This window comes from Phyllostomus discolor, chromosome 1 (genome assembly GCF_004126475.2).
Source record: "Phyllostomus discolor isolate MPI-MPIP mPhyDis1 chromosome 1, mPhyDis1.pri.v3, whole genome shotgun sequence".
In the NCBI taxonomy this organism is placed as follows: Eukaryota; Metazoa; Chordata; class Mammalia; order Chiroptera; family Phyllostomidae; genus Phyllostomus; species Phyllostomus discolor.
Window position 1 is genome coordinate 179729277 of NC_040903.2, and position 14413 is coordinate 179743689.

A 14413-nucleotide genomic window follows, 5' to 3' on the forward strand; every position below is an offset into this window, starting at 1 on the left:
TGCCCTGGGTGGAGCACCCTAGCCCAGACCTTGTTGTCCTGTCAATTCTTCACAGATTTGTTTCTTTGTCTAAAGGTGAATAGGCAGAACGCATTTTATTGCACCTTGCTTTATTGCGCTTCACAAAGTGTTGCATTTTTTTACAAATTGAAGGCAAGAAGATTATGACTCGCTTTGTTCCAATATTTGCTTGATGACAGTGGTCTGGAACCAAACCCGCAGCTTCTCTGAAGTATGCCTGCAGAGGCTTCCTGCTCCGGTCACTTCTTTGGGTCTGCCTCGTCTTATAAAGAGGCCCGTGTACATGTAAAAATTCTGTAAAATGTGTATGCCTTTCTCCTCTTAATCTGTCTTTGTCACCTTAATTTTCAGACCTAGGTAGGGACCCCAAGAGGCTCAAGGAAAGCTTTTTCCTCCCCTACACCTAACAGGAAAGGGGTTGATCTTTGTAGGCTGCTACAGTGCTGGTTTCACATGAGTATCTGCATTGGGCCTTGAGGGGACCAAAGGGAATGAGAGACCATCCCCATCTGCTCCCTTGCAGAGGCCTTTGTTTTATTTTATTTTATTTCTCAAGATTTTATTTATTTTTAGAGAGGAGCAGGGAGAGAGAAAGCAAAGGAGAGAAATATCAATGTGTGGTTGCCTCTCACATGCCCCTGACTGGGAACCTGGCCCTCAACCCAGGCATGTGCCCTGACTGGGAATTGAACCGGTGACTCTTTGGTTCATAGGCCTGTGCTCAATCCACTGAGCCACACCAGCCAGAGCTAGGCCTTCATTTTAGAGTTATTGAAGGTACACAGAGAACAGTGCCCAGAAGAGAAGTCAGGAAAACTTGCACAGCGTTAATGTTAGAGCTGGGATTCAAGGCATGACAGGAACTCACCAAACTGTGAAAGGAGGCCCAAAACCTCCCAGCATGTTCTGGGGATGGCAAGTGGTTTTGTGGCGGGGGTCCAGTGTGTTTTGGGAGCAACATAGGAAATGGTGTTTGGGGTCAGGTGCTCAAGGGCTTTGTTTGCAAAGGTGCTGAACTTTATCCAGGAGGTTATAAGGAGTCCCTGAAAAAGTTTTAGCAGCAAAGTGCTAAATGTGCTAATGATTTGATTTGTTATCTAGAATTCCTCTCCCACTGCAGAGTGGTGGGTGGGTGGGTGCAAAAAAAAAGACTAACCAGCCGGGAAGCTATTGTTGCAGTAATAGATGGAGGGCTTTCCCTGAGACAGTGGCTTGGAGGATGGAGAGGGGGAAAGACTCACAGTGAAGAGGTAGAATCACTGTGCCTTGGTGACTCACTGAAGCTGGAGGTGGGACATGAGAAGGTTTACCAGCTTGGATGATCCCGTAGACATTGGTTTAATTAGCTGAGACTGGAAATGCAAGAGAACAAGCCAATTTATTATGGAATATGCCACCCCCAATATGCTCCTTTTGCAGAAGCTTTATTTTGAGAAACAGCAGACACAGAAGAAGCTGTGAAAACAGAATAGAAGTTACCCCTTTCATAAGGGAAATGTACATTTATAAAGGAAATCTCCACTGTAAAGATGCCTCCACTCTGTACCAGGGAGAGAAGGACAACTAAACCACTAGACTCTTAATTTAAGTCGCTGGATTAAATCTGCATAACAAACCTGACTCTCATTGACTCTCTACTTTTCCTGGTCATCTCCCCACGACTAGTATTTCCCACACCCTTTTTAAAAAATCCTCACCCAAGGAGCTGTCCATTGGTTTTGAGAGAGAGAGAAAGGAAGGGAAAGGGGGAAGAAAGAGAGGGAAACATCAGCTGGTTGCCTCCAACGTGGGATCAAGCCTGACAAAGGGATCAGCCCAGACAGGGGATCAAGCCTGTAACCTAGGTTTGTGCCCTGACAGGGGAATCGAACCTGTGATCTTTTGGTATATGGGCAAAGCTCCAACCAGCTGAGCCACACTGGCCAGGGCATGCTTTTTTTGTTTTTAGCTAAAAATGGTATTTCAGCCTGAATTCTAAGCTTCCTCTTGGAGAGTTACTGATTTTTCCCTGGGTGTCTTCCATGTATGCATGACTAATGCATGTTACTAAAATTCTATTTGCTTTTCTCATGTTAATCTATCTTTTGTAACAGGGGCTCCAGCTGAGAATTTAGAAGGGTAGAGGAAAAGTGTTTTGTTCCTCTCCTCAAAGGTGATATGTTTAATCTGGACACATTGGCTGTGAATTATAGAGGGTGAGTATAGCCCAGGAACTGCAGAATTAGAGTTTCTCAAAGAGGTGGGTACTGAACAGTTGGTTTTAGGCTTCACTGGTAGATAGGCAGCTGAAGCCATGAAATGCAGGCATGCTTCTGAGATATTGTGTGTTCAGTTCCAGACCCCACCTCAGCAAGGCAAATAGTAATCCTTTTGCTGGTGGAGGGTTTTGCCTTCAATTTGTAGAAAACTCAACATCTGTGAAGAGTAATAATGCAAAGTACAATAAAGCGAGTTGTGTCTATGGCTGAAATCAGCAGATGAGAGAGGAAAGAACAAAGACGAAGAAACACCCTGAAGGAAACAGTGATACTTATGCTGCAGTACCAATGGCTGAGCAAAATGAGGTGCCTTACAAGTTCCTGTGCTTCTCTCTGCAGGGAGAGAGGTTCTTGTCAGAGGACCAGAAGGCATCTGATAGCATGTGTGGATATCTGGGGCCTTGTGCCACCTGCCCAATGGACAACAGAGGACTATGCTCAGAAAAATGGAGGGAAAGAAGTCCCCCACCTCACAGGACAGAGCCATGAGAATAGAGGAGGTAATTAGCTTTTATGGAACAGAAGCTTTGACCTATTTCTTCCTCTGAATTTAATCAACTCAGTGCCTGAAAGATTGGGGAACAATAGAAGCAGGAAGGAAATTGTTTCAAATGAATGCTGCCTCTGCGGAGGTCCAGCTGTGTGAGATGCAGGGAGAGCAGGTGCACCTGCACTGGTGCTCAGGTCTCTGGTTGAACAAGTGCAACATCCTGAAGAGAGGCGGGGCTGAGCCAAGGTTCAGGAAAGGGTCCGGGTTGGGAACTCTTCTGTGCACCGGAGGTCAGCTCTTGCAAGCCCCCGAAGTTCTCCGACAGTTGTGTTCAGTCTTGAACCCATCTTCTGGAGTGCTTGTTAAAACACAGACTGCTCACCCCACCCTCAGAGTCTTAGATTCAATGAGTCTGGGGTAGAGCAGAAGAAAGTTCATTTCTACAAGTTTCCAGGTAATGCTGGAGCTGCTGGTCCAGGGATCATGATTTGTGAACGACTGGTCTGTGAGATCCCCAAGATGACTGAACAAAGATGAGTATTTTTCTTTGAAACAATTACATATACATTTGCAAATGTATTCAAAAGTACCACTTGCCTATCAAATTCATGATTTTTAAAAACATTCTTGGTTAGGACAAGGCTAAAATCATTATAAATAAAAATATTTTTAGTAGTGTAGATAAAATGCAAATATAGGCACATCAGAAAGTGGTATGCAAATGACCAATAGTAAATATGAGCATAAAAAGGAAACAACCTTACATGTATACTTACTATGTAGTTAGGAGTCAGGGTAGACGTTCAGAATTAACATCTCGAAAGGCATGGACCGACTCAGCCCAGCCTGAATGGACACAGCCAAGCAGTCAGTTTTTCCGTAGAGGTGAGTACTGCGAAATGTCCTAGTTAGGGCAGTTAATTGGGTCCTGTTTTATAGATGAGGAAACTGAAGTTAAGAGATCCAGATCACAGTCAAATTAAGAGCAAAGCTATGGCTAGAACGTATAGCGTTGCAGAGACAAGAACAGCAAAATGTGCCCAGGACACTCCCCTGGAAAGTTGGACATGTTCCTCTAACCTGGTCACTCCGGCCCTTTCTACTACACCCACAAGAAGTAGAGGGCCTTCTCCCATTGTACCAGAGCCCTACACGGGCCCTCTTTCCTCTCCCGTAGGTGTCCCAGGGCCCCCACAGGGGTCATTGGCCCACCCATACCTGTGTATATACGAGCCCCACCTTTCGATTTTTTTTATTGCATTTGTTTGACAAATATTTTTTGAACACTACTCCGTGGTGGGACGTTGTTCTAGACACTAGGATACAAAGCAGTAAGACCCAAGGAGCTCACAGTCTAGGGGTGGGGACAGATAAAAAATAACTACATGAAGTAGTGATGCCGGGAGGGACACGGTACATGTGGAGGGACACCTGATACCACCAACTGGAGAGAGGGTGGTTCACGGCACCCCGAAGGTGATGACCTGACTCCTGAAGGCCAGGAAGCCTTAGCCAAGCAAAGGGAGCACATGAGGCTCTTCTAGACTGAGAGAGGAGCGGTCACGGAGCACTGCAGGAACCAACGTTCACTCATTGAGGCTCAAGCACGGAGTGTGAGAAGGAGCAATAAGAAAATAATACAGCCCTGGCTGGTGTGGCTCAGTGGACTGAGTGCCAGCCTACAAACTAAAGGGTCACCAGTTCGATTCCCAGTCAGGGCATATGCCTGGGTTGCAGGCCGGGTCCCCAGTGGGGGGCACATGAGAGGCAACCACATACTGATGTTTCTCTCCCTCTCTTTCTTCCTCCCTTCCCCTCTCTTTAAAAATAAAATAAAATATTTTTTAAAAAGAAAATAATCCAGTATATACTATGTGCCCAGCATTATAAATACCCTATATTCATGCATAAATTCTTTGTATATTCATATATATGCATTTATGGACACATGAATTAATATACATGTGTACCACACATGTATATGTAATATATGTTGATCACATAATGTTCTATGTACATGTATATTTATGTGTACATGTGTAATGTATAACATATATAATTAATATACATTAATGCATATATGAGTTTAATTTTAATCTTTACAAGCCTGCTAGGCAAGTACTATTATTATTCTCATCTACCAGATCAAGAAACTGAAAGGTACAGAAAGCTTTAGTAATTTCCCCAAGGATACACAGCTAGTAAGTGGCAGACCTGGGATTTGAACCTGAGCCATCTGAATCCAGGTTTAATCCACTGTACTATACAGAACTTATGAAATGAGAATGGGAAGGAATATAGACAGGCTTCAGATGTGGATGGCTTCAGACATCATGCTGAAAAATAGGACTTTATCTTGAAGAATTCCAGCTTGAAGGGTTTTAGAGCAGAGACATGATTCATATTCAGTTGGTTGACACACATTTATTAAGAGACTATAATATGCTGGGTACCACACACCAGGCCCCGGGACAGAGCAGTGAACAAGGTAGAAATGGCCCCTATGGTCAAGCTGCTTATCTTCTAGCAGTGAGAACAGGCATCAAAGGAGAAGTCCATAATTAATTAATTCATGACCGTAAGTGAAATGGAAGAGCAGATTAGGTTTTGGTGAAAGTGTATAAGCAGGGGCCCATTAGTTCTGGGGAACTAGGGGTAGCTTTCCAGAGTAAGGCAAATGCCACCTTAGGGATCAGTAGACATGAACCAAGCACAGGGAAATGGGGAGGAGAGGTTAGAGAAAGGTGGATGTTCCAAGACCTGTCACACTCAAGGAACTGGATTTGGTGTAATTTGGGAACAGGAAGTAAAAGGAGGAGCAAGGTTTATTTTTGGAAGTATTGAGTTTGAAGTGCCAAGAGGACACAGTGAAAATGTCCAGTGGGCACTGGGGTACAAAGACTGGAATCAAGGATCTAGACTTCAGGCCAGAGGCTAGACTTGAGAATTAGCATCCACAGGACAATTAAAACCATAGGAATGATGTGATTGCCCGGGAATGTATGATTGTAAAAAGAATGTGACTGCAGATGGTTCCCAAGATAGACTAGGAGGCAAATGTCTAAAATCTTTGGGGCAGAAAGGAAGAAACATCAGCCATAAACTACCGGTTGTGGGACTTCCTACCTCCTACCCAAACCCCCATATCTTGACTGAATCCCAAACAGCCTTACATACAAACTTTTAAACTAATTTTCAAGTGAGACTACATATGCAGTTGTGTGTGTGTGCCTGTGAGAAAAGTGTTCATTTGGTATAAAACATTTAATTCATCCCACAAGTTTTACAAGGCTTGGTGTTGCTTGATTTTAAAAGTAAACCTGCAACATCAAAAACTGGAAATGGTTTGACCTCCCTGATCTTCCAGGAGGCCATGAATGTGGAGTCAAGGTTTTATATGTCCTCAATGTCCCTCTCAAGCTGGCAGGGTGCTTCAGTGTTCCAGCCTTCTTTTTCCAAAACAGTTCCCTCAGGCTGGCTGAATGCCCTCTAGCAGCCCTGTCTTTAGACCCCGTTTGTGGTTCTTGGTTTTCTGGAGCCCCCGTCCCATCCACTTTTTTAAGCCGGAAGGAGAACAAGGAATTACCAAGTCTTGCATGACAGTGTACCAAGGTGAGAGAACAAACATATGGATGCTAATTCCAACACTTTTTCATATGCTTCTCCCACATGCCTAAGCATTCATTCAAATTCAGGTAGGATATTCAGACTGTCAAATTTTATTTGGCAACAATAAATAGAGCTGTGGTTTTCTTTTATTAATTAGATTTTTCAGTAGTTCTCTGTAATTTAGAACTCAAATTATTTTCATTTTTGGTTTTGCCTTTTTATTTGAGATATAATTGACATGTAACATTGTGTAAGTTGATGGCATAAAACATGTGTTGGTTTGATGCATTTATATATTGCAGTTTGATTAGCTAACACCTCAACCATGTCACACAATTATTCCTTTTCATGGTGAAAACAATTAAGATCTAGTCTCTTAGCAACTTTGAAGTTTACAATACAGTGTTATTGGCTATAATCATTATTCTCTTCATTAGATCTCTAGAACTTAATATATCTTAGCTGCAAGTTTGAACTGTTAAACAACATTCCCTCTAGTCCCCTACCTGCCCCCCACCAACCCCTGGTAAGCACCATCCTACTCTCTGTTTCTATGAATTTGGCTTTTTTAGAGTCCACATGTAAGTGATGTCATACGGTATTTGTCTTTCTCTGACTTATCTCACTTTTAGAGCTAAATTTGTAATAATTTACAAGAATGCAACCAAGAGCCCAAAGCCCTGAGTTTTGTCTCCACCTCTGCCACTAACACTCCATTACCAACCCAGTGGCATCCTTGCTTTTTTTTTTTTAATAGAAGCACTACATCCGAGACTCTGTGTTAGCACCATGGGAAAGTCCTTGAGCTCAGGAAGTGTAGATGTCTGTGACATCTACACCTGATGAGGGGGGCAGGATGACACAGGTACGCAATGACCACAGTACAGTGCCAAGAACGTGACAGGCAGTCTGTGCTCCATAGGGGCTCACATTGCAAGGAAGATGCCTCCTATCGAAGGTGGCATTGGAAAAGGCCTTGAAGGATCCAGAGGGCTTTGGAAGCTGAGCATGATGGGGGCCGTGAGGACACCAGGGAGGGTGGACAGTAGTGGACATGGCACTCCTGCTGGAGGGAACAGCATGTGCAGGGAGAGGTACAGAAGCAGAGAAATCTGGGAATTGTTTAGGGTCATGCTCACAATTGTTACTTGTGATGTACTATTTTTTAATGTATTGTTATTTTCAGTTTGCTAGTATTTTGCATCTGTATTCATCTGATATATTGGTCTGTAGCTTTCTTTTTGTGTGTTATCTTTGCCAGGTTTTAATATCTGGAGTTATGCTGGCCTCATAAATGTGTTAGGAAGCATTGCCTCTTCTTAACTTTTTTGGAAGAGTTTGAGATGGATTAGTATCAGGTCTTTGAATGTTTTATAGAATTCACTAGTGAAACCATCTGGTCCTGGACTTTTATTTTGGGGGAGGTTTTTTGATGGTTGTTTCAATTTCCTCACTGTTGACTGGTCTGTTCAGATTTTCCAGTTCTTCATGATTCAGTCTAGGAAGGTTATATATTTCTAGGGACTTATCCATTTCTTCCAGGTTATTGAATGTTGTGGCATATAATCTTTCATAGTATTCTAGTATGATCCTTTGTACAATATAGCTGTGATGTCAGGAACTTCTCTTTCATTTCTGATTTTGTTTATGTAGGTCTTGTCTCTTTTTTCCTTAGTGAGGTTAGCCAGGGATTTGTGCATTTTGTTATTTTCAAAAAAACCAGCTCATTGTTATGTTAATTTTTTCTATCACCTTTTGGTTCTCTGTTTCATTCAATTCTGCTCTGATTTTTGTGTCCTTTCTTCTACTGACTTTGGGTTGTGTACAATTGTAATTCACAGTGAGTGAAGTACAGAAACTGAGAGTAAGTATTTAAAAGACATACAGAAAATTGATGGAGTAATTTTTTTTCTGTTTAAACTAAGAATAATAAAATTGAGTTTGCATTCAGGTATATCTTTTTTCTTTCATTTTTCTGGTGTTACATTGTTTATTGTATTTTACACAAGTATTGGTCTGTAATAGACTGGAAATTTTAAACTTGGTCCTTCATCACTTATAGTTTGAGGATCACTGGGGTTTAGGGGATGTCAAGTCTCAAGCTTCATACAGTGTACAATGTGAAGCAGAAATGGAAAAAGTAAACTTAAAGTGATAGGTTGAAGCACATTGTTGGGGATTTTTTAAAGGTGATATTGCCTATTCGTAGGCTCAGAGAAAGCCAGGAGACAGGAAAGGCTGAGAGGCGGATCTGAAATATTTGAATTCTTCTGATTTATATGTTGGCTCTAAGTTTTAATATTTTTAACTAATTAGTACAGACAAAACAGTCCACATCTGAGAGCCACATGTGGGCCAGCAGTTCACAACCTTTGATGCAGGCAGATGCGGCTGAGTCACTCAGTTTTACAGGCTGCAGTGGAGGGTCAATGCTGCAGTCCCATGCGTCCGGAGGCCATGAAAGTGGAGCTCCTGGCACTTGGATGGTGCAGGGATACCCAGATGTTCCTGAACAGCTGAGGGCAGCAGCACAGCAGAGAGAACCTGGAGACCCGGCAGTGGGCACGAGGTGGGCACAGTGTACCAACAACCAGAATGAGAATGTCCCAGGGATTCCAGTGGTGGTGTATGAGGACACCTGCCACCCAAATTTAGGGGCAGGTCCTAGAAAAAGTAATCAAAATTGACTCATCATATTATAAACTGACTGTGATTTAGCTTCTATCATGTGCACGAGGGAGGTTCAGAGAAGAAATTAGATTTCCATTTGTGGGCTGTTGTATGATACATCACTTTCTCCAGCAATGCTTGGAATAGGCAGGCTGGGACCCACTTTATTTCCCAGGGGTGCTATCAAACAGGCCCATTATTGGGAACAGATCTGTACTTTATTTTTGACAATCAAATTCCAAATGTTTTCTGACTGTGAGGAAAGAGCATGGAAACTGCAGCAGCTCTAGAGACATACTGAGCTCTGAAGGCTAAAGCTGCTAGAAAGTTGGACTCACTGGGGAAATAACTCAGATGTTCATTAACAGTCTAAGTGATTTATTCCTACACAGTTTTTAGGGGGACCAACGAGGTCAGGCCTCAGGGTCCAGCAACACCATCAGGGAGATGACATGATTACAGCCGGAAAGGAAAGGATGGGAGAGGGTGCTGGCCCTGGGCATTTGTAACACGGGTGCCCAGCACTGAATATTAGCAACTGAACACTAAATCCCCAGGAGGTGGCTGCTGTTCCCATTTGCCAAAGCTAAAGTAAAAATAACCCAGCAAACATGAAAACTAAAGAGAAACAAAGTGTTGGAGTGTTAATGAGTATAAAGAGCAGATGTTTTTCCTCTTCATTATTAATTCCCAGTGCAATAGCATATTTACAAAGTTTTTTTTAAAGACTTTTATTTATATATTTGTAGAGAAAGGGGAAGGGAGGGAGAGAAACATCAATGTGCAAGAGAAACATTGATCAGTTGCCTCTTGTATGCGCCCCCACCAGGGGATCAATATGGTGTGCCCTGACTGGGAATTGAACCCACAACCTTTCATTTGGAGGGAAGATGCCCAGCCACACTGGTCAGGGCTTTACAATGTTTTTTAGGGAGCTTCATAAAAGAAAAAGCATATAAGGGAACTATCATGTTTTCCTGAGCCTAGGGGAGGAATGGGTGCCAGCATCTCACTGGAAAATATGAGAATCTACTTGAATCAAGAGTCACAACGGGAGAGCTGGGAAATTTGTGTTCTCACTGATAGCAGTTATATTTCTCCTTTTCTCGTAATGGGCTCCTGCCCTGACTGGTGTGGCTGAGTGGATTGAGTGCTGGCCTGCAAACCAGAGTCATGGGTTTGATGCCTGGGTTGCAGACCAGGTCCCCAGAAGGGGGCATACGGGAGAAAACCACACTTTGATGTTTCACTCTCTTTCTCCCTCCCTTCTCCTCTCTTTAAAAATAAATACAATCTTTAAAAAGAATAATGGGCTCCTTCTCTCAGCCTTAGAATTCATTTTTTTATTATTGAAAAATTACCCAAATGGTTATAAAGCTCTTCCAGCAATGCCGAGTAATAAATGGAAAATAGAAAGGTGAATAAGTGCTTAGGGGTGATTCTCAATCACCCACAGCAGTGGCTGAAAGAGACTAAAAGGTAATTTGCAACAGCTAATCCTCTCATATACATTACAATATCCTACATAGTGCCCATAGTCACTCACCTAACCACTGTAGCAACCTCCCTACTGGCCTCCCTGCTTCCTCTTTACCAGCTACATTCTGTTCTTCACACAGTAGCCGGAAGGATCTGAAAACCCAAGTCACTGCTTGTCAGCCCCCATTTGAAATCTTCAATAGCTTTTTGTTACACTTAGAATAAAACCCAGACTTTTTGCCGTGATCTGTAAGACCCTGCTGACCTGTGTCAAAGATAAAGCTGGGCAGCAAAGTGGGAAGAACAGATTTTAATCAGTAATAACTATTGCAGTAGGAAAAAAGAGTCCATCGTGAGCCGAACTCAACCTGGATTTGTACAGGTGAATTTTAAGGGCAAATGAAGGAGCAGGGAGTGGGGACAGACAAGGGCTTAGTACAGTTAGGGAAGTGAAAAGTTACAAAGGGCCAGTCAGTATAGATGAGAGTAAGCCAGCTGTGTCTGTGGGCTAGCAACTCTCCAAGTTAGGATTTTGTCTTCCTTTAGAGACAAGAGACAGGCCCTATCTTCCAGTGATGGCTTGGACAAACAGTAAATTTTTTGACAGCCTTGAGTTTTCTTAGGCAGACCCTTTCAAGTGGGCTAGAGTTATCTTAGGGATGCAGGCTTAAAACCCTGTTAGTGGTTGCTCAAGACTTTAGAGACCAAGATTGAGACCTAGTTGAGAACACGGCTCCTAGGAGCCTGGCTAGAGTTTGGTTTTGGAGAGAATCTTTGTCACCAACGTTTCTTCTACGATCACTTCCTCCTTATCTAACATGCACCTGCCCATGCACCTTGCCTATTGCCCTCTTACCACTCTGGTCCGCCTCCAGTTCCACCCTATTGAGGCAGGAGATAGTCAGGAAGGAAGCTCCAGAGGCCCCCACAGGGCTGAGGTAGAAAACATCTATACATGACAAAGACCCCCTAAGATGGGTCGTTCCTGTTTTCTGGGATAACTCTGAATCATAGAATGCGCCTGCGCGCTACCCCTGATTCATTAGAATATCATTATAATGAAATAACATTGTGGGACTCCCTTCTCCAGTAGCCAATCAAGAAAATCATGGGAAACCACACATGCGCAGTAGCTTTGAAATCCAACTCCTTGTACCTGCGCAGGAAAAGCCCGCCAAAGATTAGCAAGGGGGCTTCTGCCGTATAAGAATAGAATCCCACAGCCCATAGGCCTTTTTTTTTTCTCTGCTCAGAGCTGGCCCACTCCTGTGTCCTGTGGAGTGTACTATCACTTAATAAATCTTCCCTCTTTCTTTATGCTATAAACTCTGTGTGTTTGGTTCAATTCTTTGTCCTCGATCACTAAGAACCTGGTTACCTGTGCACACCTGTGACACTATCACACCCTTTCTGCCAAAACAATAACAACAACAACAACAAAAACCTTTCCACTTATCCTACTTTCTGTGTCCTGTTTCTCATCTGGACATCATTTATGACTCACTCTGGATGTCACCTCCTCTAAGAGGCCTCCCTTGATCATCCTGTCTAAAGTAGGTCCTTTCTGTTCTTCTCTGCCTCCTTTGCCTTGCTGCTGCTGTTTTCTGTCTCCCTATTTGGCTATAAACTCTGTAAGGTGAGGTTTTTCCATGGTTTCTCAGGGAGCTCATTCTACACATAAGTTTCAACTACAACTTTAGGCTGATGACCCTTCAGTTGACATCTCTTGTCTGGATCAGTCACTGAAGCTCATTCCTAAATCTCAGGAGTGTTTACAGGCGTAGAGGAGGAAATATAACTTTCCCTATACCCCCAAGTTCTTGGCTGGGATCCCTGTAAGAAAAAGAATAACGAAAGAAACAGTTTATTAATGCATGCAGAACACATCACATGGGAGACACAAAATGGGGGCTTAGAATTCCAGCTTATATAGCATCTTCAACAAAGAGCAATACATGTGTAGAGAAATGACAGGATAAAGCAGTTTTTTTTAAAAAATTTCTTACTGTGGTAAAATATACACAGCATAAAATTTAACATCTTAACCATTTTTTAAATACATAGTTTATAGTATTAAATACGTTCACATTGTTATGCAGCCATCACCACCATCCGTTTCCAGAACTCCATCTGGCAACACAGAAACTATGTACCCTTTAAACAATAGCACCTCATTCTCCCCCTCACTCCAGCTCCTGGCAACAAGCGTTCTACTCTCTGTCTCTATGAGTCTGACTACTCTAGGTACCTCATACAAGTGGAATCATACAGGACAAAGCAGTTTTAATCTTCCAGGGGGCACAGACTATGGGGAATTAAATATATGGGAGGAAACTAACAAAGTAAGATTTGTTTGTAGACTCCTCTACTGAATCTCTGACCTTACAAGACACTGTCTCTATGAAAATGAATATTTACCTCCTGCCTTTAGGCAAAAAGGGGGATTTTTTTCCCCCTGGGTTTGTTTCTTCTTAATTGCCTTCAGCTGAAAATAATTGTTATGCCAAAATATGGCATATTTTGGGGTGACATATTCTGGTTTCCTTCATGTGCTACACTACCTCTGCCATCATCTCAAATTCCACAGGGGCTGAACTTGTTTGTGCAGCTTCTCCATCTGGTTCCTTCTGCCATTGCTCCTGTTTTTTATCTGCATCCATGGTTCTTCAAATCTCTGATATGTGATATTCCTGAGGTCACCTTGAAACCATCATTTCCTTCTCAGCCATGTTGAGTGCCACCATCTCTGTGGATCTGTCCTCATATAAGGACTAATGTAATTCTAAGTGACAGAACCCCAACCCAACCCGGCTCAGGCACCAAAAGGAATTTATTGGTTCACTTATCTGAGCAGCTAGATCTAGGCCCTTGTAAGACATTTTGGGTCTGTTTTCTCTGTGTTGTTTTCAATGTCAGGCAAGTTTTCCCCCTGCAGTATCAAGGATGGAAGGTGAGTGCTTCATGCTTCTGGTATGACTAAGGGGATTCCTACTCCATTTTCACCATTAAAATTGAGCTCTACTGGCCTGCTTTTTACTTTTAATGTTAAATCATGAAATTCCAGAGCCTGACCTAAAAGTAGAACAAGAAGAAGAGAAGAAGAAGGAAAAGAACAACAAGAACAAGAAGAACAAGAAAAGTTGCCGTCCTCTTCATAATTAACAAAAAGTCTCAGGAAAATATGGAGATGTTCTCTCTCTAGGAAGCTCCAAGGATGTAGCTTTTGTTTGCATTTACAGCTTGTTTAAAAAAGATCTGATTTAATGGAGAGTTAAATTGGTAACATTCATTAGAACATCAAGCTTGTTTTTCTTTGCGATATAGAAACTATTGTGTATATTCTTAAGTGTTACCAACTTGTTCTATTCATTATCTTTGGAAAAATAACTTAAACAAAGGGGTCTAGTAAAACGGCCAGGACTTTTTAAAAATGTTGCGATTTGTGAAAATAACCTTCAAAGAACTATCTGTATCTCTGATTTGTTGGTTTGCTTAATACTGTGTTGACCTGGTAATAATGGTGAAATTGCCAACACTGTTTTTCTGAAGTCCTGTATTTAGTCTTTGTGGTCCAGATGGTCTCTGTTGCAACTATTCATTTCTGCCCTTGTAGCACCAGTGAGCTACAAAGCAGCCAGTGAGCAAGTGGGCATGGCTGTGTTCCAATACCACTTTATTTATGGACACTGAAATTTGAATTTCATAAACTTTCCATGTGTCATGAAATATTCTTCTTTTGATTTTTCAGCTATTTAAAAATATATAAACCATTCTTATCTCTTGTTTGCACTGAGGGCTCTCTCTAGAACTGTCTTCCCCCATTTATTTATGTGGCTAACTCCCTTATTTCCTTCAAGTCTCAGCATTTCACTTTCTCAATGAGACC